The following is a 22,515-nucleotide window of genomic DNA, read 5'->3' on the forward strand; positions in this document are numbered from 1 at the left end:
CCAAACTGTTTTGTAACCAGAAAAGCCAAGTACCAAGTATTCATAGGATCATAAAGTTGAAAGGGACTTTAGATGTCATGTATTTCAACCCCCTGCCCAGTGCAGCCACAGTTTGAAATCTCCAGTGAAGGAAAGCTCACCACTTCAGCAGCAGACTGTTCAACTGGCTCACAGTTCATACAGTCAGGAAGTTCCCCCTGATGTCTAGCCTGAACCTTCTTGGTACTAGTTCTGCTCTCTGAAGCAATAAAGAATAAGTTCTCTATTGTATGTAGTCAGATATTTGAAAACTATTATCATATCTCTCCTCAGCTGTCTATCCTGTAGGCTGTAGTGAGGGGTGAACTGTTGTAATATTTCACCAAATTAACATTTGACCCTTCCATTCTCAAGATGATCCTGGAAAGGTTCCCTAGGAAAAGTAATTAGGAAACTTTAGAATTAATAGACCTTAATAGTTCTTGCAGTGATGCACATTATTCACAGCATGGTTTAGATTAGAGGTCAGCAAACTACAGCCCATGGGCCAAATCCAACCTGCCTGTTTTTGTACAGCTCACAAGCTAAGAATGGATAGGTGGGGGGTGCCAGATCACCAAGCCTGAGCCTCAGCTGAGCTCACAGGTTGAAGGGCAGGGCCATGGGCCGTGGGTGGGAGGTTCTGGGTGGCAGAGTCCTATTAGCAGCCTGCTTGCTGGCAGGCTGGCACTGTCCAATGGCTACCACATTGTTTGGCCTGCAGACTTGCCAGCCATGCCTATGGAGGTGGAGGAGGGGCAGGATATGGCCCTTTATAGAAGAAGTTTGCTAACCCTAGTAGATAGACAGATAGATAAAAATAAAAACTTTATTACCAACAGAAACCAGCAAAACAGGCAAACATACAGAGAAATACAAAAACAAACAAGGTTTGTATGAATGGTTTTTAGGAAGTGACTTCTATTGTATTCTGTAAGCTAAATAGCAAAATGTAAAGAACATGTAAAGAAACTTGATTAGATTGAAGGCTCTGGTTTAACTTAGCTTCCCTTGCCCTATCACCACTGCATGGTATTAAAGCTTCATTCTGTGTTTTATCTCCCCTCCTGTTGTACTTAATAAAAAACAAACAAGGTTTATATGAGTGATCTTTAGGAAGTGCCTTCTGTTGCATATTTGAACCTACAGTAAGTAGCAAAATTTAATGACATTATAGGTGACCTGGAAGTTTTTGTCAGCTAATAGGAAAGCTACAATCATCTGACTGCCCTGGAATTGTTGCTCAAAAAGAAATAATTAAATTTTGGCATAAATCCAAATAAAAACTGTAGTGTAATGGCACATGTGTGATAGTTTCTACTTCCTCCATGTCACAAAGGCAGAGGCAGCAAGCTAGAAGAATGTCATAGCATCTCCCTTGCACAGAGGAAAGTGATACTTAAGGTAGACTAGTATACAAAGATTAGACACCATGACTGTTCCATCAAATAAGGTTGGGTCCTGTAAAAGATGGGCAAATGAGCCAGGTTAAACTGTAATCCTAAATCCAGGAGGCATTGTGTAATCAATTCCTTTGCCTAGTCCCTGTTTAATATACATAAATTGGTGGGGAGTAGCAGAAAATATTATTTTCTGGTTGAAAGCTTTCTTCTAGTTGAAATGAAAGTTATCACTCAGAATGAGGTGGGCCAAACCCAATAGAATCCAATTAAGTTTATGCTAGTGATTAATTGCTGCTACATATGTTCTAGTTTCTACTCTCACAAGACCAGCCTGTAGCCTAGCATTAGCGACCCATTTAGGTGTACCAAAATAGCCCTAAGAAGCCTAAGTCTGCTATCTGAAGTGGCCTAAAGTTATTATATGGGCCAACTACTGCCCCAAGCAGAAGTTGTCCCAGAGCTTTTGCCTAAAGAGCCTCATGGCACCAGGGAAAAAACTATTTCCTTGTGTATGATGGAATGGCAAATGGCTGAGGAATTCCGTTCTGCAAGATTGGCATCATAAGTCATGTGGGTAGTCCTTCTTGCATTAGTTAGCATGATGTGAACAGACAAATTAGACAAAAGTGATTACAGCACAGAATAATGTGCCCAGTCATTAGGTGGGTTTCTATCACCAAGTAATCAGTCTTTACCTTTTGTAGACTGCACTGGTTTTTTTTTTTCCTGTTCCTATATTATATGCATTATTCTTATTTATCCAGTCAGGAGAGAAGTTTTCAAGCCAGCATAGATGCTCCTAAGAAAGGTGGGATTTTAACCTCTATTATCCCCAAATGAGTTAATGTAATCCTGCACAAGCCATTGTCTCCAGAGCCTTACAATAGTACCCATCTGTGAGCACACTCAAGCCTAAGGGTCATGAGTTGCTTTTTGAGTGTAAGTCTTCTTTGCAAAATAAGGGGGAAATAACTGACTGACAGAGAAGAAAGGAATTTGCCCTTTTCAAATGGTCTTCTTGGCCTCTGTAGACTTGAAATTCCAAAGAAAAGAGAATGTAAAACTTGTTATCTGGCAATCAAGTAACAGCTCTTTCTAATGCTTTTGAAGCTGAAGCTGAGTTTTGTATGTCTCATTAGTACCCTATTTGTTAAGTGATACATGTTTTCCTGGCTTTAAAAACTGGAACATACTTAATTCAGAGTTCAGTAGTATTATTCACTTTAAATAGATTCAAAATGCTAAATCCTCTTTTACAACACAGGCATTCAGTCAAATCAAATTCTGCCTGGTTTTACAATCAGCAGCAATGCATGTGAATTTTCCATTAATGAGTGTTTCTAGTGAGTGTTTCAATGATCCCTCTAAAACCTTGGAGAGTACACAAATGTTAGATAGTGGTGATGGACTAGGATGCACACATGCATTTATATAGATTTTCATAAATATATGTCCATTCATGCACCCACGTAGGCACAATTCACATTCTTTTTTTCTCAGTTCCCTGTATGTATGTATGTATGTGTGTATGTATGTATGTATCAGAAATATACATATATTTGGGAGAGGGAGAACTTTAACTTCATCCCTTCCAATGTTTTATTGAAAATTTTGGGTTGAGCAAGACCCAAATATCTTGTATCAATTGATTAGTTATGGCCATTTTAAGGATCTCAGGCTTATCTTTTGAATATAATTTACCTGAATCATCTCCTGGGGAGGATACAGGTAAACCTCAATTTACAACCACAATTGGGACCGTAATTAACATCACTAAGTGATGCGGTCAATAGGTGAAACATCATGTGACTGCACCACTTAGCGACAGCAGTTCCAGTAGTCCCAAATGTGGTCATTAGGCCTAGACAGCGGGGGCGAGGACCTCACGCTTCTCCTGCCCTGCCTTTCACTTCAACTCCCCCAACCTGCCTATCTCCCCCCCCATCTCTGCTCCTTTGGCTGCCCTGCACTCTGCTGCCTTACCCTGCCGCCCCCTGCTGTCTGCAGCTGTCCTTCACTGTCTTCTTCCTCCTGCTGCTGGCCCAGGATCCATGCGCTGGGCAAGTGTGCAGCCCTGGAATCCATGCGGTGAACATGGCAAGGTGGCAGAGCCTTGTCTGTCAGAGGGAGCTTGCCAGGCCTGGCAGGGGAGGAGGCAGCGGGACAGCGATGTGTGCCATTCTCCGTCACTGGGCAAGGCACGAGAGCCAGCAGTGGCTCCCCAGGCAAAGGTGGAGGCAGTGTCAGAAGTGCTATTTGGGGTGGCAGCAGAACTGGAGGAAGTGGAAGGACACGGGCTTCCAAGAGGTGCAATGTGCACTCTGCAGCTTGTGTTGGAAGTGCCCCTGGAAAGCCTTGCCCCTGGAAGCGTCTCCTGCCTCCTGCCTCCTCCCTCCTCCTCATGAATGGCCAACAGCTTCCAACTTGAACTACAAAGCATGCACTGAAAGTGCCCCTGGAGAACTGGTCTGCGGGCTTCAGCACATTGGAAGCTGCTGGCCCTTCATGAGGCTTTGCAGAGGAAGGCTGGGCTGAAAGTGAGCAGAAGGCCTACAGGTAGGCTCTATCAGCATTGGGCTTTCCTCCACCCCTTACTGAAGCCCCACAGGCCAGTTCACCAGAAGAAGATGGTAACGGTCAGCTAGGGGCAGCAGTGGTGGCAGTGGGGGGGGGGCAGCAGGGGTATGTGGCAGAGTACAGGGTAGCCAAAAGGGTAGAGATGTGGGGAAGATAGGCAGGTGGGGGGAACTGAAGTGAAGAACTTTGATCAGTGACCATGGGGGTCCTGCAATGGCCATAACTTTGGGGACCAGTTGTAAGTCCATTTTTTCAGCACTGTCATAATTTTGAACAGTCACTGAACAAATGGTAATCATTTGAGGACTACCCGTATACAGTTAAAACATGTATTATTAAAACGGTATGTCCCAGATGCTTTAGCAATTTCAGAAGCACCTGAAATACTTGGATGTTTGAGAGGTGCTACATTGAAAGTAAAACCAACAATTCAATTAAAAATATGATGCAAGGAATAAGGAACCGAAAGATATAGCTTTAGAAAAATCAATGGGCCCAAATTTTAAGAAATGTTAAATGCATATCTTATGATCTAGAAATGAAGTCAATTCATCAGAAAAATTTGTTCCCTGTCTATGGCACTCCACAAAGAATGTTTAAAAACATATTTTTTTATGTTTGCACTGTAAGAAATTAAGTGGCTCTCTGACTCATATGAGCTGGACCTGTTCTGTTTGCTGTCTGGCTCTTTTTTGGTTTTTCATCAACACATATGCTAACACAACCTTGGGGAAACACATAGTACTTAAAAGTGTAAATGTGAGACTGAGTTGGATTCACCTAAGATAATCATTCCATGTAAGTAGAAAGAAAAGTCCAGATGTCGAAGGGTGTTATTATGTTGTAAAAATGTAAAGATGTAAAGATTAAAACTATGTTTTAATATGGTCCAAATTACATACAGTGGTACCTTGGTTCACGAACTTAATTCGTTCCACGATTCTGGTCGTGAACCAAATTGGTCGTGAACCGAATCAAATTTCCCCATAAGGTTCAATGTAAATAAGGTTAATCCGTTCTGACCCCTACGAATGTGGTCGCCAACCGATTTTGGTCGCCAACCAAATCAAATTTTCCCATAAGGTTCAATGTAAATAAGGTTAATCCGTTCTGAACCATATGTATTTTTTTTTAAACCACAAAAATATGAAACAAAGAACAGTACAGTACAGTATGAAGAGAGAGAACGCTAACCTTGCTTGAGGCGACTTCTGGTGTAGAGGACAGGAAGGCAGGTGGGGAGGTGGTTATTGTTTGGAGGGAGAGTCCCCCTCCAAAAGGACATCGGGGAGATCTCCTTCAGGGGTGCCCTCTCTTCTTTGTCTCTTAGCTGCAGGCTCAGTTTTGGCGAAAAATCTGTCTAATGTCACTTGTTTTTTCCTGCGCTGCATAACCCTCCGGAAATGAGAGACCATGTTATCGTTCATCAGATTCAACACTCTGTTTGTTACAGTTATGTTGGGGTGGTGCTTCTCAAAGAAATCCTGGCACTCATTCCATTTTTCCATAATGGATTTTATTACATCACTGCTAACCTCCTCCCTGTCTTCCTCTTCCTCAGTGGAATGCTCCTCAACAAGAGCTTTCTGCTGCTCACTCTGGATTTCAGCAAGTTCTTCTGTGGTCAGCTCCTCCTTATGGTCCTCAACAAGCTCCTCCATGTCTGCACCATTGACATCCAGACCCATACTCTTGCACATGGACACAATCTCCTCCACTACCTCTACATCAGACCCTTCAAAGTCACGTTCAGTGACACATTCTGGCCACAGTTTCCTCCAGGCTGAGTTTAAGGTCCAGTACGTGACATCTTCCCAGGCTTTGTCAATGAGGTTGATGCAGTGGAGGACATTGAAATGTTTCTTCCAGAATTCTTTCAGAGTCAAGGACGTCCCTTCAGTGACATTAAAACACCTGGTGAAGAGCACCTTTGTGTACAGCTTCTTGAAGTTGCAGATCACTTGCTGGTCCATGGGCTGCAGAAGAGGTGTCATGTTGGGGGGGAGGAACTTGACCTTTAAGAACTCAGCGTCCATATCATCCACCAAGGCTGGAAGGTGTGCCGGGGCATTGTCCATCAGAAGAAGGCACCTTTCAGGCAGTTGGTTGTCAGAAAGATATTTTTTAACGGTGGGTGCGAACACCTTGTGCAGTCATTCCATGAACAATTGCCTTGTGACCCAAGCTTTCGCATTGGCCCTCCACATGACAGGCAGTCTGGTCTTGTTCACACTGTGTTCCTTGAATGCATGAGGGGTCTGGGAATGGTACACCAGTAGTGGCTTAATCTTCAGCTCGCCACTTGCATTCGCACACAGCAAAAGGGTCAATCTGTCCTTCATGGGCTTATGCCCTGGCAGTGCCTTTTCCTCCTGCGTGATATAGGTTCTGTTTGGCATCTTCTTCCAGAAGAGCCCTGTTTCATCGCAGTTGAACAGTTGCTGAGCAATGTATCTTTCCGCTTTCATGAATTCCGCGAATTCTTTCTTGTAGGCTTCTACAGCGGCCTTGTCAGAACTGGAAGCCTCTCCATGTCTTGTCACACTGTGGATGCCACTTCTCTTGCGGAATTTATCAAACCAGCCTCTACTGGCTTTAAATTCTTCACTTGTTGCACTTGTAGAGGGTTTTTTTTGCAGTAAATCACTGTGCAATTTCCTGGCTTTTTCACAGATCATAGCTTCGCTAACGCTATCACCTGCCAGCTGTTTCTCATTCAACCACACTAACAAAAGTTTTTCCACCTCTTCCAGCACTTGTGTCCTCTGCTTGGTTAACATCGTTACTCCTTTTGCCACATCAGCTCCTTTGATGGCATCTTTATTCTTCAAAATAGTCGAGATTGTTGACTTCGCCATCTTGTACCCCGAGGCCAGATCAGTCACACGAATACCACGCTCATGTTTTTCTACAATTTCCTTCTTCAATTCAATGGTTATTTTCTCCAAAACCTTATTCTTACCATTCTTGCTCTGCACTTTCTTTTTACCACCATGCTTGCTCTGCACTTTCTTTGGAGCCATGCTAAAAAGCACACCAAAAAGCTTCACAGCCAGTGTCTGTCTGCAACCGCGATCTCACCTACAGGAAGCCACGACCACGTGTCAGAGCAGGGAAGATGGCCGCGGGTCGTGTTCGTCACCCGATGCGGAGTTCGCAAACGGAAGCAAAATTTTGTGAACGCTGCTGTTCGTGAACCAAATTGTTCATGAACAGAAGTGTTCGTGAACCGAGGTATTACTGTATATTTTTTTCTTAAGTTTCTGATCATTTTATCGCTGTTATGAATGTATTTATTGTAATATCACTGTTGTACCATTTCTATATTAGTCAAATTTGACTAATAAAAACCATCCAGCGATCAGGATCCCTACAACTATGTTCTTACATGTTTAATCTGGTCAATTACAAACCTAGTGACTGCATTTGCATTAATCTTAATTACTGTAAACTTTCATTTGTTTCTTTTGTAACTTAGCATGTCACACAGTCCCATCTTATTTAGTTGATTTATGGTTCAATGAATTGTGTAAGCCCAGAAAAGGCATTAATACAATAACCAGATTAACTCTGTCTTATAGGTTAACCCAATATTAACCAATTAACCCTATACTGACCACTAATGAGGCAGCATGACATAACAATAGAACAGCAACTCTGTTTTCATCCTTATGATCATGCTAAATTAATATTACGGGAGAATCCATATTTTAAAAATGAAAGAAAATTCTTGAGTAGAATGTGGAGTAGGGGTAGCTCAAAATGGAAAATATGCTGCATTTGAACTTCGAACAAACCATCACATAATGAAAGTTCAGCCCAAACCTTTTACAGATCAGTTGTGGTATGGCAGAAACAAAACCTAGACTAAACAAAATCTGGACAGATTTATGGGGCAAATAGGGCAAGGTTGGTTCTCTCTTCTCCCCTCAGTAGCTCCCAGCCACTAACCCCAATCTGTTCCCTGCCCAGCTATCACAGCTAGTATCCTAGCATGGTCTATCCCACTGGCCCACCTATTGCCCCATCTTCCTGGCACCTTCCTTGCTTCCCTGCCTCTCCTCAGCATGCCACCCCTGATGTCTCAGCATGGCATATCCCCCTGGTTTGCCAAACTTCCAGGCTTTGCTTTGCTTTGCTTTCCTCTGCCACTAAAATACTGCCCTGTCTGCCTCTCCCTTTCAGTGATAGTTTTAGCAGCACAGTTTCCTTGTCCCAGCCATTGATCTTGCAGTGTCTTCCCTTCCCTTCTCCGCATAGCTGCTGATCTAAACATCCTCTGAATTTTCTCACATTACCCTTTCCCTCCACCCCGCCACAAGCATATGCTCAGAACAACCTCATTTTGGTCCACATATAGAATAAAAAAGTCCGTTTGGTCCATGTATGGACCCAAATATCTAAAAAAGTGTTTTGGTTTGGGCATGCATTACCTGAAATTACCTGTTCCACGTTTTGAAGATTCTCAGTCATCCAGGTGGAATTGTCTGGAGGTTGAGTCATGGCAACTGGACTTCTTTTCTTTTTTGGTAGAGACATTTCTCTACTTGTCCAAGCAGCTTCTTCAGACTGTATTCTTCAGACTTCAGACTGAAGAAGCTGCTTGGACAAGGAGCGAAACGTCTCTACCAAAAAAGAAAAGAAGTCCAGTTGCCATGACTCAACCTCCAGACATACCTGTTCCATGCATGTTATGCATGCATGTTATGGTTCATGATTTTTGTATACCCCTAATGGAGTGCATAGGCCCCCATGGCCCCTACCATCACTGACTTCTGGAAGAGGAGGGTCCAACCTACTGTAGACTAGAATGACTTTATAATCTTCATAAATACATAAGAATTTATAATTTTTGAAAATAAACAAGACTTAAATGAGCTCACTGACAAAGGATAGCTTTTCTCTCCTATATGCATTCCATTACATGTTTCCAGGTGAGAGATGACAGCTGATGAAAGCTTTCTATCAGCCAAATTATAACAGATTCTGGGTGATGCTTCTCTTATTCGTCTGTGGCACTTGATAATGGTCCAGGAGAGATGATACACAGAAGGGCGTGAGGGGATGAAAGTGTGGTAGGAGGCCTCCAATCCAGCTTCCATGTGTAAAGCCTGTAAGATCATGCACACAATGTACATTGGCTACACATGGAAGCAGATCCCACTCTCATCTCCCATGTCTGTAACAGCCTAGTGTTCCTCATGAGAAACTTAATAAGAAAAATATATATTTGCATTAAATAATTTATTATGGGCCATTTAATCCATGTTTTAACCTTTTATGCTTCACTTTCTTCTCTAATAAGTAGCTCAGCATCTGTTTGCTGATTTTTAAAAAAGGATTAGGGATATGTTATAACCAAAACTATAAAAACAGATGCAATGTGATGAGAAGAATCACACACATTTCCCAAGAGGGAAATGGAGTGGTGGTGCAGAGAACAGACTGGTCCCCAGCACTGTAGATATAGTGGAACAAGGCCAAACTACATTATCCACCTCAGACTAGCACTTTTGATTACCATTCTTTGTCCATTACTACAATAGACTATTATGAAATAGACTTTAATTAAGAATAGGGAGATCCTTTATTGATAGTTGAAGTCATTAGAAATTTTGTGGTTAAGTACAAGGACTAAACACATAGTTAGAGGATTTTGTGATGGCAAAGTGTTCAACACATGGTTTTGATTTCGGAAGGATATTTTATTTCCTTCCTTCTTTCATTTTTGAATAATTTCTGAGGCTTCTAATGACTACAGTGATTTAAGGTAGCTTTCTAAGAAGAAATGTAATTACCAAGGAAGCCTGGATTATGGAAAACTGCTTTTATTTTATTTTTCAAACTCACATGCTTCATATATCTGAATAGAAATATATTTCTGTGCAGTAACTATTTTTAAGTGTTTTACTGCCATCAGATTTTGCATCAACTGATTTAGGCAAACATTTTCCTCCTTAACTGCATCCTCTACTTGGACAAGTGTATAGCCGATTGCAATAAATGCATTTTAAACTTTAATTTCTGGGCCTGGGTTTGACAGGATTCCCCTCATTTCTTAGCAGTAGAAAATGTATAAATGTCTGCTGACAAGTATTCTCAGATAAGTTAAAATCTAATAAAAATGTAGCAAAATGTGCTGTGAAACTTTAGCAAAAATTATTATTGTTGTTGCTGTTGTTATTTCCGCTTATGGGTAAAATCTTAAAGTAAGATGTCAGGTTGATGGATTGAAATAGGAAATGTTTCTGACTGGATATCTTATAAGGTACCAAATAACCCCCACTACTGTAAGCCTTGCTATGCTCCAGCTTTTTGGGCTGCTTCTGGCCTAGCAGAGTGTAGAAGAACAGAGACACCTAGTGACCTATACATTAGCAATCTTGTTAAGTTAGCTTAAGTACTTTTTTGTGTATAAAGTAGGATATAAATTGAATAAATGAACAAATAAATACATAGATCATGTATTTAAAACCCCTTTTTTTAAAACCATGCCTATATTGCCTATATTGCCCTTGTTCATCAAAGAAGGACAGTGGAATTCCTAATATAGCATGGCACTGACTACAAGAAGCCCTCAGCTCACACTTGCTCCAGGAGTTTACAGAGTGCCATTAATGGCACTCTGTAATTTATTTATGTAATTTATAAATGTATTTATTAGGTAACATATAATTTAGTTTAAGAATTTCATTTGGATAATATGTCTAATACTCATTCTTCAGGAAGTTTTTTTAGTGTTCAATAGAATTGGTCATCCTGTAATTTAAATCCATTATTCATTGTCTTGCACTCTCAAACAAGACAGAATACGCCTTGACCTTGTTTTATATAACATACTTTCAGATATTTAAGGAATGCTATAATATCCCCCTTCATGGATTGTTATCTTGTAGGGTAAAGGAGCCTACACACCCCAATGAGATTATGAGCTAGACTGTTGAGAGTGTACACTCCTTCAAGGTCACCCAAGACTGACAGGTCATAGATGAGAGGTCAGACTACATGTAATCCACTGCAGAAGAAAACAGCAATCCACTCCAGTATTCTGTCAAGAAAACCAAATAGACACTTACAACAAGGCAGTGTCAACATAATACATGATGAAAATATCCAGTGAGCTGCTGGGGGAGAGAAGAACCAAATACAAGTAGCACTGATCTGATGTTCGGCTTGTTTTCCCTCAATAATAGGTAAAGGGATAAACAAAGCTTTGGTCCCCTAAAATTTGCAAGTCACACCCTTGATTAACAGGGTTAATAGCTATCAACCCGCAGCAGTTATTTTCTGGTTCCTAAAAACCATGAAGGTAATATAAAGAGGAGTTCTTCTGACATATTGTTGGTATTAATATGATCTTGTATGGATGGCCCAAGCCTAGCATTCAACTTGCCTAAGACTATTATAACTTCCTTAGGAATTTTCAGAATTGTCTCAGTCAGGATTTGTTCTAAATTCACCCATATATCAAAAGGGTAAAAAAAGTAGATTTTTGGGAAATGAACCCACAGTTCTGCATATCTTCACCCCCTCCCAGCCTATCACAAATGCACCCCCAACTGTGTTTTGAAGCTCCACTTCAAAAATGCTGCTTTCCATCCTAAGCCACCTTAAGTCCTTCCAAGCAGATGGTCTGCAATACTGGCTTCAAAACTAATGACATCTCCAGCTCTGAATAGCTACAACACTTGGTTCTGCCCTCCAGCAGCTAGTCACTCCCCAGTGCAGCCATTTTGTCTTGGGCTGCTGGCCCCCTATGTTCTCTGTTGGTCAGCAACTGCCATTTTTTCATTATCCTGTAGTTGATGTAGTTGATCCAATAATGGACTGTTAAGTCAATGGATTTTCTTCATCCCATATTCTCCCATCCTCTCTAGAAGCTCATCACACCATTCATCCTTACAGATCCCAGTTGGTCCCCTTTTGGTTTCTACCCAAAAGAGTGTAGCATCCTTCCCTTTTATCCACCTGCTTTCCACAGTACTGCAAAGCTTCCCTTTCCTCCCCCCTCCCCACTTTAAAACTTTAAATTGCAACATAGATATCTGGGAAATTTTGGTTCTGTGAAGCTGAACTATCAATTCATCCTTACTATAAAGTTTCTATGGACCTACAGCAGAACATAGAAAGGAAGGAACAACCTATTTGCTTTGCTTTGATCACTGTACCATCAAAGCAACAATGGTGCAATGAAGGAAAATAAAATGTCTGTGTTACAGGAGAGAATGTGGGAAGGAGATGTGAAGGCATCCATACTGTATGTATAAATATAGAGGGAAAAGGAAGGATGTATAGGAGGGAATAATCCCTAAAAGGAGATATACTACACAGGGGCCAGGCAGTGAAGCTTGTGTTCCCTTCATTTATGGAAAGGGCAGTGACTAGTCAGCACCTGTGCTGGCCAACCCAGCCCCATTGCCAACACACTGCAGTTTGGACTGGAATTTTTAAAGTCAACTTCAGGGATAGCTGGGAGACAAGCAACTTAGACTGTGGTGTGGAATCCCCCTTACTTTCTAGTTCCTTTATCATCCTCACTGACCTTCTCTGAACCTGTTACAATTTCTCTGAAACTTTCTCACATTGCACTGCCCAGAACTGGACCCAATACACAAGATGGGATGGAGTCTAACCAAAGCAAAACAAAGTAGAATGATTACTTTGCATGGTTTAGAAATTTTATTTCTGCTGATGCAGCTTAGAATTCTGTTTGCCTTTTTTGTAGCCACATTGCTCTCCTGACTAATATTCAATCTATGATTCCAAGATTTTTTTTTACAAATATCAGTACCAAGCCAGGTATCCCCATCTGTTGGAGGGAAAGCATGTGTATGTATGAAAATTCCTGAACAGGAATCTAATCTGAATAATGAAACAGATTTGTGAAGATCTATTTAAGAAAAAAAAAGAAACATCCTACAAAGATGTCAGAGAGCAAGACTTCTATGAGTGTGTGCTTAGGAACAAAGGCAGGAGGAGCTGACCCTGAGAGTAGTGATCTTATAAATAAAGAGCAGGCAGAGTACCAGACTAAGAGGGGATGCAGAGCAAATCCTTAACTCTATCTACACACTGCTTTGAGGTCAGTACATTGTGAGTTGCTAAAGAATGAAGAATGCCATGTTGAAAATCCATCTGAGCAGGTCTTAAGGCAGACTTCTCTTTCCCTTACCCCTTCAGAAACCACAAAGCTGGATTCCATAGGACTCTGTTTTCAATCCATATGCTCAAACATTCATTTGGTTTAATTTCTCTCCTCTTCCCATCCAGCTGAGTTCTGAAGGCTTTTGTTCACGATTTGCCAACAAGAATATATATATATATGGCATTCATGATCCACCATTGTTCCATTTGTGGAGCCAAAAGCAACTTTATGGAGTCATATAGGGTGTGTGTATGTGTATGGAAATTATTAAACATTCACAGGCTTTCAGGTGGAATGCACTGCCTAAAAAAACCAATCATTTATTTTCAAGTTCTAACTTTTCCCATGCTGAGGAGGGTGTTTACTATATTAAGATCTAAATGCCCATTTATGTATTTGTAGAAGTGGAATGGCTGAAGATATTTCCTATTATCTATTTGTGAAATTTATGCTAGTACGAGTAATACACTTTTGTCTCATTTTGTCTAGTAATAGGAAAATGTTCCAACAAGGAGTAACTTCCATTTCTGCAGATGGAAGTTCTTAGGCTATATACCAATTTACCCCATTTTTGTTGCTGCAAAATTATATATCTTTTCCCCGATATGTATGATCAAGACAACAGTGGACTGAAGGAGTATAGTTGATTAAATAGGTTCTGCGTTAATAGATAATTTTATTATGTTTTTAGGTTTTCTTACATAGAAAATCTTAATTTTAAATGTGCGTATGATGTGGTTTTACTTTCTGTTTTCTAATGTACATTTTTATCTCATGCATTTACAGTTCATGTTTTTGCAACCAACTTTGGCTAAAAACAGTCAACTGATCAAACTCATACATGCATATATACAATCATAGTCCTAAGTGTGATTGCCTTTGCTACTAGTCTGAGTTGGAAGGAATGGAAAGTAAACATTCTCCTGAACTACATGGGCATTGCCCCTTTCTCATATAAAAACTGTTCACTGTTTGCTTTTCTCAATGCTTTGCTCATTCTTGTTTCCTTGGCTCTTCGGTAGAAGGACATTATTGACAAAAGAATCCATATATTCTGGGCTGGGAATGGGGAAACTCAGGAAAGAGAATTGGCAAAATGATAATATATAGCTCTAATTATTGGACAGTATTCAGAGCATGGCTGGAAAATTCTTTTTGGAAAGATTTGGTGTCTAGAACTTCTGTTTGCCAGATACTCTCTCAAGAAAAAAGAGAGACAGACTTTGTGGAACACAGTAGTTAATTTTTTAAACATTTGATACCTTAGCAGATTTCTTTCTCATCTCACGATTACTACTCCATTTAAAAGAAACTCAGACCCACTAGCATGGTTTTAGATACAAGATGAAGTGTGCATCCAGATAACGATACACACGGCCAAGATTATCTCACAATTGTTGCAAAGTGATGCAGAGTTATCTCTTTCCTGTTACCTGTCCCCAACATCTAAATTACGATCAAATCAAATAATTATAGGATAATATGCAGAACAGGCAGCCACATCAAGCTCACTGGATATCTTCAAACAGAGGCTGGACGGTAATCTTTTATAGATGCTCTAGGGGATCTTGCACTGAGCTGGGGATTGAACTAGATAACCTCTAAGGTTATCCTTGAGATTACGGTGGCCCCCACCCTGCTGGCCTTCCAGAAGGCCTTCAAGACCTGATTCTGTGCTTGAGCTTGGGGCCCAGGTATGTGACAGAGCCTGTTTCCTGACTTTGTTGAAGGTATTTTATGATTCTCCAGCTGCTCTGTGTGTGTGTGTGTATTATTGTTTAGTTTCATTTTAGAATTGTATATGTTCTTAATTAAATTTGTGCACTGTTTTATTATACTCACAAGATGATCATGTTTATGAAAAATGCTTGCCCTGGAATAAGGTTCCCCCTGAGGTCCAGACGGCCCCCATCCTCCTTTCAAAGGGGCTTGAAGACCTGGCTCTTCTCCCAGGCCTTTGGCAAGGGTGAGTAAAATCCTCTGGATTGTGTGGGTTTCTTTGTTCCTGTCTGGTTCATGTCATCTTTGCCATCTTCTATTGTTTTCTTTTATTGTATTTTTTAAAATGTTTTTACTTGTGAGCCACCCAGAGTCATTGGGAGTTGGGCAGCATACAAATTTAATAAATAAATAAGCAAATCCATCCACCTATTCATCCATTTAATTAGGGACAAATGCTTCCTAGAGCTTCATTTTGGAGTAATTAATTTCAGGATTTTCTCTGCTGCAATAAAGAAATAAAACATCATCAGAGGCATACTTGGGTGATAGAAAAGATGGCTGTAACATCAACATAAAGAAGAATATAAATGAGGCAGTGATTTTTTAAAAAAGATTTTCTCTACTTCTCTACTTCTAGTGGGTTAACTGAAATTGCTGTATATGAGTGGATAAAAAGAACCAGGTACTGTATGTGGGCATGCTCACAGCAGAGAAACAATAACTTATTTAAATTCCAAGATTTTACTGTTACCAGGAGAAAGATAAAATCTCTTGAGGCAATTGAGGCAATAGGCAAGGGAATGAGGTTGAGATTCTGGCTTGGCAAAAAACTTCAAAGAAGTTAACATACAGGTTAAACAATAATGGAGCAAGGATTCAGCATTGCTTGACACCTTTGTGAGTAGGGATAGAATCAGATAAGTTGCTTAGGTGATTACCCTTGACTTGGATGTTAATGCCATGTAATGTAAGAAGATGGCAGCTGATTTCCTCCAGCATCTTTCATATAGAATCACAGGTTGCTGATAGGTCTACAAAGGCAACATAAACAATCACAAAAATGGTGCAGTATGATATATTGGTCCATAGCTGAATGTCCAGATCTAAAGCAAGCCTGCTCAGGGGCTAAGATGTTCTCAAAGGACATGCCAGCAAGAGGCTGTAATCTGGCATATAATTTGCTGATTTATGGGTAAAAGACTGATTTGCAGGATCATTTTTATCACCTATTTTTTTATATTGGGAGAATACTAGAATTAAGGATTAGAGGATCCTTACTAGGAGAATACTAGAATTAAAGATATTAGGGATATGCAGGAAATTATTTATAGCTGTGAAAAGGGAGGCTAGCATAGCAGCCCATCACAATGAATTTAATTTAAAACATTATGATAAAACTATTTATTTATTTATTTGTTTGTTTGTTCAAATTTATTATAGCCACCCAACTCCGATGCACTGAAAAAACGAGATCTTAGCCAGGAGCTTTGCAATTTGTCAATTGAGAAATTAATTTTTAGCCCTCGAAAGATGAAACTGAGGGCCATTCAGGGAGAGATTCAGCAAGAAGCTGGACATGATATTTGCTTTTTTGTGATGCAGTAAATATACCACAAAAATATCAAGATCAAGACTCAAGTTGTTATTATTATCAGAGTTAACTCTGGATAGAAGTTGGGAGACAAGGCACCAAACCAGACCATCATTTTTGTTGATTACAGCTTGTTGAATCCAAATCCACTTCTCTACAGCAGTGTTTCTCAATCTCTGCAACTTTAAGATGTGTGGACTTCAATTCCCAGATCAGCATGCTGGCTGGGGAGTTCTGGGAGTTGAAGTTCACACATCTTAAATTTGCTGAGGTTGAGAAACACTGCTCTAGAGTACAGTTTTTCTTTTTCTCCTTTAGAAGCTTCTTGTTGCCCTTTTTTATGGAGTAAAATGTTTCATGGGAGAGAAAATAATTATATATTCAGGCATTCTTATGAGCTAGAATTACCTGAGCTTTAACTAAAACAAATTTTCTGTTAGACTAAAGTGTGGATTGATTATTATGTTGTTGTGGAAAAGTGAATTGGACAGGTTAAAAATATTTTTGGCCAAGCCTCTCTTTAGTAAAGGGAGATAATTTTATGGGGACGCTTATCAGGAGCAATATGTACTGCTTCTATATGGACATGCCATGATACTCACCTAAAAAATCTCTGGGGGAGATGGGTGGCATACAAATTTAATAAATAAATAAATAAAATAAATAGAGTAAAAAAAACTTATACAAGTCACAGGTGAGGAAAAAGGTGGTGAATTAGCAACATTCTCTACAATGAGCTCTATAGAAAACAGCTTTTATCTCAGTGTACCAGACTATCTGCCTATGCGAGCACTGTTTTGAGAAATGTCTTATCCCGCTTGCATTAATGAGCAAACTGGGCAACAAAACAAATAAAACAACATCTGTAGGTAAAACAAATTTAACAGCACTACAGGAAGAGCTCTGGATCCCAAGCAACAGTTGAGAAGCTGAAAACAGCAGACATTAGAAAATTTCATGCTTCTTCAAGACTGAAGAATATTGAGGTAAATATTTTAAACATCTCCAGTTATGCTATATTAGACAATTTTCTCTAGGATAATGAGGAATTGGTATGTGAAGAAAATGAAAATAACCCAGAAAGAAGCAGATGGAGAGCCTAATTAATAGTCCTGCTTTTCTCCATTTGCCATGCCTGGTACAAAACAATTCATCTAAACTCTGATTTGATTTGCTGACCAGAAGCAGTATTCTTAGTGCAGAGACTAATTTCAATCTGTGAGCAGCTAACTATCATTAACCACAAAGTAGATGAATTGAAATTGGTGCTCAAATAATTTATGCAGAACTATGATGGGAGCCAAATGAACAGACTGAAAGGTCACAATGTTCATGTCAGAAAAAGTTCTAGAAAGATACCCAGTTAATATGTGGATAGCCAAACACAACATATTGTATCACTGGAAGAAATGAGAAAAGCATCAAATCTCCTTAATACAGATGATATGCTATTAAATATACAAAAACTGGACAAAGTATGGCAAAAATGCAAAAAAACCCCAACCTTCTCAGAAAGCAGAATTTTCTCCCCCACCAATCCAAAGCTACTTAGATATGAGCAGATAACAGTATTAACAAATGTCAGTGAATAGAATGAAGAACAAGGCCCAATCAATTCATTTAAAAACAGATGGATCAAAAGGACATAATATCTGGATCAGATACCAGCTAACAACCTAATCACAGGTAATATAAAGAAAATTGAGATTTCCTCTCAACCACTGCAGGAAAATACATCATTATTATTATATTGCTTCATTACCTTTTATCAGATTTAAACCTATTCAGTACTTATAAGATGGCAAAATATGTCTCTGGGACTATCCCTATTAGAAAACAAATGGTATCACAGGTGCTGTAAAGGCAGACTTGTATGTTTTAACTTTGCCCTGTCACCTGTATTCCAACTTTGGATTTTTCTTCTTTCATTTCAATGCTGCTATTTGTGTCTGTTACATATTCTTTTCCTGTTCCTCATCTTTGATCTTGGACCAGACTAAATAATCTGAATCTACAGCATAATGCTAGTAATGTAAATTCTTACTTTATTATGCTTTATAGCCTAGATTGCCTGATCTATTGACTAGTTTTAGTCTGTTTTAGTTTATTTTATTCTACCTTGTTTTATGGTCTGCATTGTATTGCCATATCATAATCTGTAATGTTTTAATATCAATAGTAAGTACAATTTTTACAGTTAGTTTTACCACTTTTCTATCAGACCCACCTTATTTCACTACTGTAGTGAACATTATTAGCATCTCCTGATTTCAGGGGGAGGTCTCAGCTACAAGTCAGTACAGTATAAAATACAGTAGAGCCAGATGGATTAATAGTTCAATGAGGTACATTGCAGCATTTTGCAGAATAAGGGTGCATTGGGGAAGATCATGTATTTTACACTTAGGATTCATCGAGTTGATGCCAGGCATCACTGGGAAGGGAGGAACCGGAAAAAGGAATTAAATTAAGGTTTTAATGGCAGATTGTTCTACTCCACACAGGGCTTCAAAGGAAACACTTGCCAAGTTGCTTCTTTCTTGGGACATTTGTGCCAGGCTTCCTAGTCTCTGTCCTGAAGTGAAGGTAGTGATTCAGTGTTGGAAAAATACAGTGGGTCATTTCCAGTTGAGCTGGCACCCAGCACATTCCCAATCAATCCCTATATCTAGATCAGAGCAAGCGCACACATCACTCAGTTCAGCTAGCAAAAATATAGCTTGATTTTGATAGCTTTACTAAATGACTGGTAGACTCGTGCCCTAGCCTTTCTTTTTACTCTTATAAGGAACATTCCAAATGCCAGGTGACTGGACTTGTTTTATAACTATTCCTACCCCTAAGGCAGGCAACAATACAGATCTCCTACATTACCATCTGGTTAATCTATTGAGTGTACCCAGCAAGCTAAATTCCTGCTTTCTGTACTACAGGCTGCTGGACTGGCTGGGACAGGAGAAATTCCTGGCAGGCGCGCAAGCGGGATTTAGAATAGATTTACAACGGATCATTGTGCCATCTTGCAATTCTTCATAGAAAAATATACATGGGGACATCAACACCCTTTATATGTTGCTTTTATGGATCTAAAATCAGCCTTTGATTCTGTCTGTCAGGTTCGGTCAGCACGGGGCTTCGGGGAAGCTCACAGCCAGACCACGCGAACTCCACCGGCGGTAGCTAGCGAGGAAAAGAGGAACTGAAAGCGCCGCTAATTAATGGGCCACCTGCGCCCAGCCAAACAGGAAAACCGCAGCGGAAGCTTTAACTATACACTGATAACGGTGCGAGCAAACAATGAACGGGGCCGCAGGCAGCGAAACAAGATCGCCGCGCAGCACAGAACCCTCGGGCTTGCACGTAACGGGGGGGGACCAACCCAAGCCTGAGGGGACTGCCAATCAAGGACAATGGACCCTGACCGAACCTGCCATCATGGACAATCAAGAGGGATTATTGGGGGGCCGATAATCCGCAGCGGTAACACGATCGCGGGGCGGAAAAAAGCGCGGGAAGGGGGGAATATAACGAGTGATGCAATTGTACCAAGCCAGTCCTGGCTTTGCTTGTGACTGCTACGTTACGCATGAGTAAACCTCTTTTGTGAGCCACACGTGTCACGAGAGTTTCTCTGTCGAACGGGGCAAACCTTACACTGTCCCAATGTGAGAGATGGATAAAATATGTTATTATTGACAAATAGTAGCTTGAGCATACTAAGAGTGCAGCTGTGTGAGAGATAAGGAAGTAGTGTTAAGTGTTATGGTTATCAAATAGTGGCAGATGGAGAGGAAGTTGTCTCCTTGTGTGGGACAATGTAAATAAAAACTAATTTAACCTGGGGCAGTCTTTATCAGTATAATGCAATTAGCTGAAACCTTGAGCAAATTACCATAAACTTGCAATGGATGAGGTGGGAGGGACCGGGAAGAAATCATAGAGCGGCCGGAAAGACTGTACACCCTGAGTACCTTAGCCAATGGGGAAAAGGGGAGGGACTTGCGATCGGGAATGTATATAATTAGGCCGGAGTGGGTATGTGGGTGTGGCTTCTTATTTGCAATGAAGCCCACCAGCCTTTGCAAACGCTTCCAATAAAACTTTACTTCTGACTAACCCAGAGAGAGATTTGTAATGCTTGTTTCACACACCAAGAGGTAGACTCTGGTGTAAGCTTCCCCTTACATGCACTGACCAATGGCTACTTTCACTAATCAGGATGCTGCATGAAAACATAGTCACCGAAGTTATGTATAATGAAGCTGGCTGCAGACATTCTAATCTGCTGAGGAGTAAAGCTCAGTGGTTGCTGCTCTTACCAAAAAAGATTTTCACCACCCGTAAGCTCAGGGACAGACACTTGGCAATGCTGCTATACGCCAATAATACAGCAATTTGCATATTAGGCCTTAGGAGAAGTTTACAGAATTCTGCAAGGAGGAAGGGCTTACAATTAATTACTTCAAGACTATGGTTTTTTCAGGAAGACCTAGCTGCCATAAAAATCAATGGCAAATAAGAATTAACAAAATAGAACAAGTTCCAGCTTTTAAAGATCTTGGAGTAGTTTTTCAAGCCTCTGTAAGTTAGTAGGAACAATCTAGAGTCATCTCTGCCAAAGCCAATAACACTGCCAAGGCAATCCTGGCTTTTTTCACTTTAAGGGAGCATACCTGCTGCCATTAAGCAATTTGAAGCTAAATCTGTATCTCAAAAGCTGAACAGCACACAGATATGCACCTACAATGGTCTAAAGCCGCTGGATGCTGTCCAATCAAAGTTTTTGCAAGCACTTTTCCATGTCCCATGTCATGTCCAAAATGTTCTAATTCACATGGAAACAGGAATGATCCCCCTGGAGGTGAGAGTCTGTGTCTGCCGCCTCTCTTATTGGCTCAAACTTCTATTTTCTGATGCCCCACTAGCTCCACTAATTCTTCTTGATGACTTTGCATCAAGATGGAAATTAAAAATCATAGCTGACAGTCTTTCTTTAAAAATTTTTATATAAAAATTATATAAAAATTTATATATATATATGTATGTATGTATGTATGTGTGTATATATATATATATATATATATATATATATATATATAAGACAGAAAGACAGACAGATGGACTGTCAGCTATGATTTTTAATTTCCATCGATGCAAAGTCATCAAGAAGAATTAGTGAGGCTAGTGGGCCATCAGAATATATATATATATATATATATATATATATATATATATATAAATTTTATTAAAGAAATTTTGAAAAGAATAAAAACAACACAAATTTTGAAAGAGAAAAGTAAGGAAAGTAAAGAAAAGTAATAGCAAGTGAAAAAAATAGAAAAGAAAAAGAAAAGAAAAAAGTTATAAAGAAGCAGCTTCCAGTCTTCTTAACAGCAGTTACAAGTACATCTATATTTTACCCTCTCTAAGGTTACATCATAATTTCCTTCTTTCCATAATCTACCCTTTCTAATCATCAAACCCATAAGTAACAAGTTCATTTTTTTCTTTTTTCAGCAGAAAGTCCATAAGGGGATTCCAATCACTAATAAATATAGTTTTTTCCTAATCAAATAAGTCAATTTTGCCATCTCTGCTAATTCTGTCATCTCCACCATCCATTCCTCCATTGTGGGTATTTCAGAGTCTTTCCATTTTTGTGCATATAATAATCTTGCAGCAGTCATATATAAAAACAGTCTTCCATAACTCTTTTTTAATTGTCTATCCAATAATCCCAACAAGAAGAGTTCTGGTTTCAACTGAATATTAATCTTTAAAAAATTTTGTATCATTGTATAAATAAATACAATGATACAATGAACCCAACATTTTCTGGTTTTTTTGCAAGTCCACTAGGAACGATAAAATGACCCTTCATGTTTTCCATATTTCCAACATAAATTTGAAGTACCTTTATACATTCTAGATAATTTTTCTGGAGTCATGTACCAACAGTACATCATTTTATAAAAGTTCTCTTTTAAATTATAACATAATGTAAATTTTAATCCTTTTAGCCACATATTTTCCCATTGTTCCATCGCCATATTGTATCC

General features: G+C 39.7%; 1 long non-coding RNA gene across 1 annotated transcript in view; it reads left to right on the forward strand.

The window, feature by feature from the left end:
* The window catches only part of LOC148214841 (uncharacterized), a 57,510-nt gene extending 36,078 nt beyond the window's left edge, over positions 1–21,432 (forward strand). The window contains exons 5-6 of the long non-coding RNA XR_015797370.1: positions 14,989–15,109; positions 19,573–21,432. This is a non-coding gene — a long non-coding RNA (uncharacterized LOC148214841). The remainder of the gene's footprint in view (positions 1–14,988; positions 15,110–19,572) is intronic.
* The last annotated feature ends 1,083 nt before the right edge of the window (positions 21,433–22,515 follow it).

Source organism: Python bivittatus, unplaced genomic scaffold (assembly GCF_059951505.1).
Source record: "Python bivittatus isolate LINGU-HERP-01145 unplaced genomic scaffold, Pbiv_v1 ctg000520_np1212, whole genome shotgun sequence".
Taxonomy (NCBI): Eukaryota; Metazoa; Chordata; class Lepidosauria; order Squamata; family Pythonidae; genus Python; species Python bivittatus.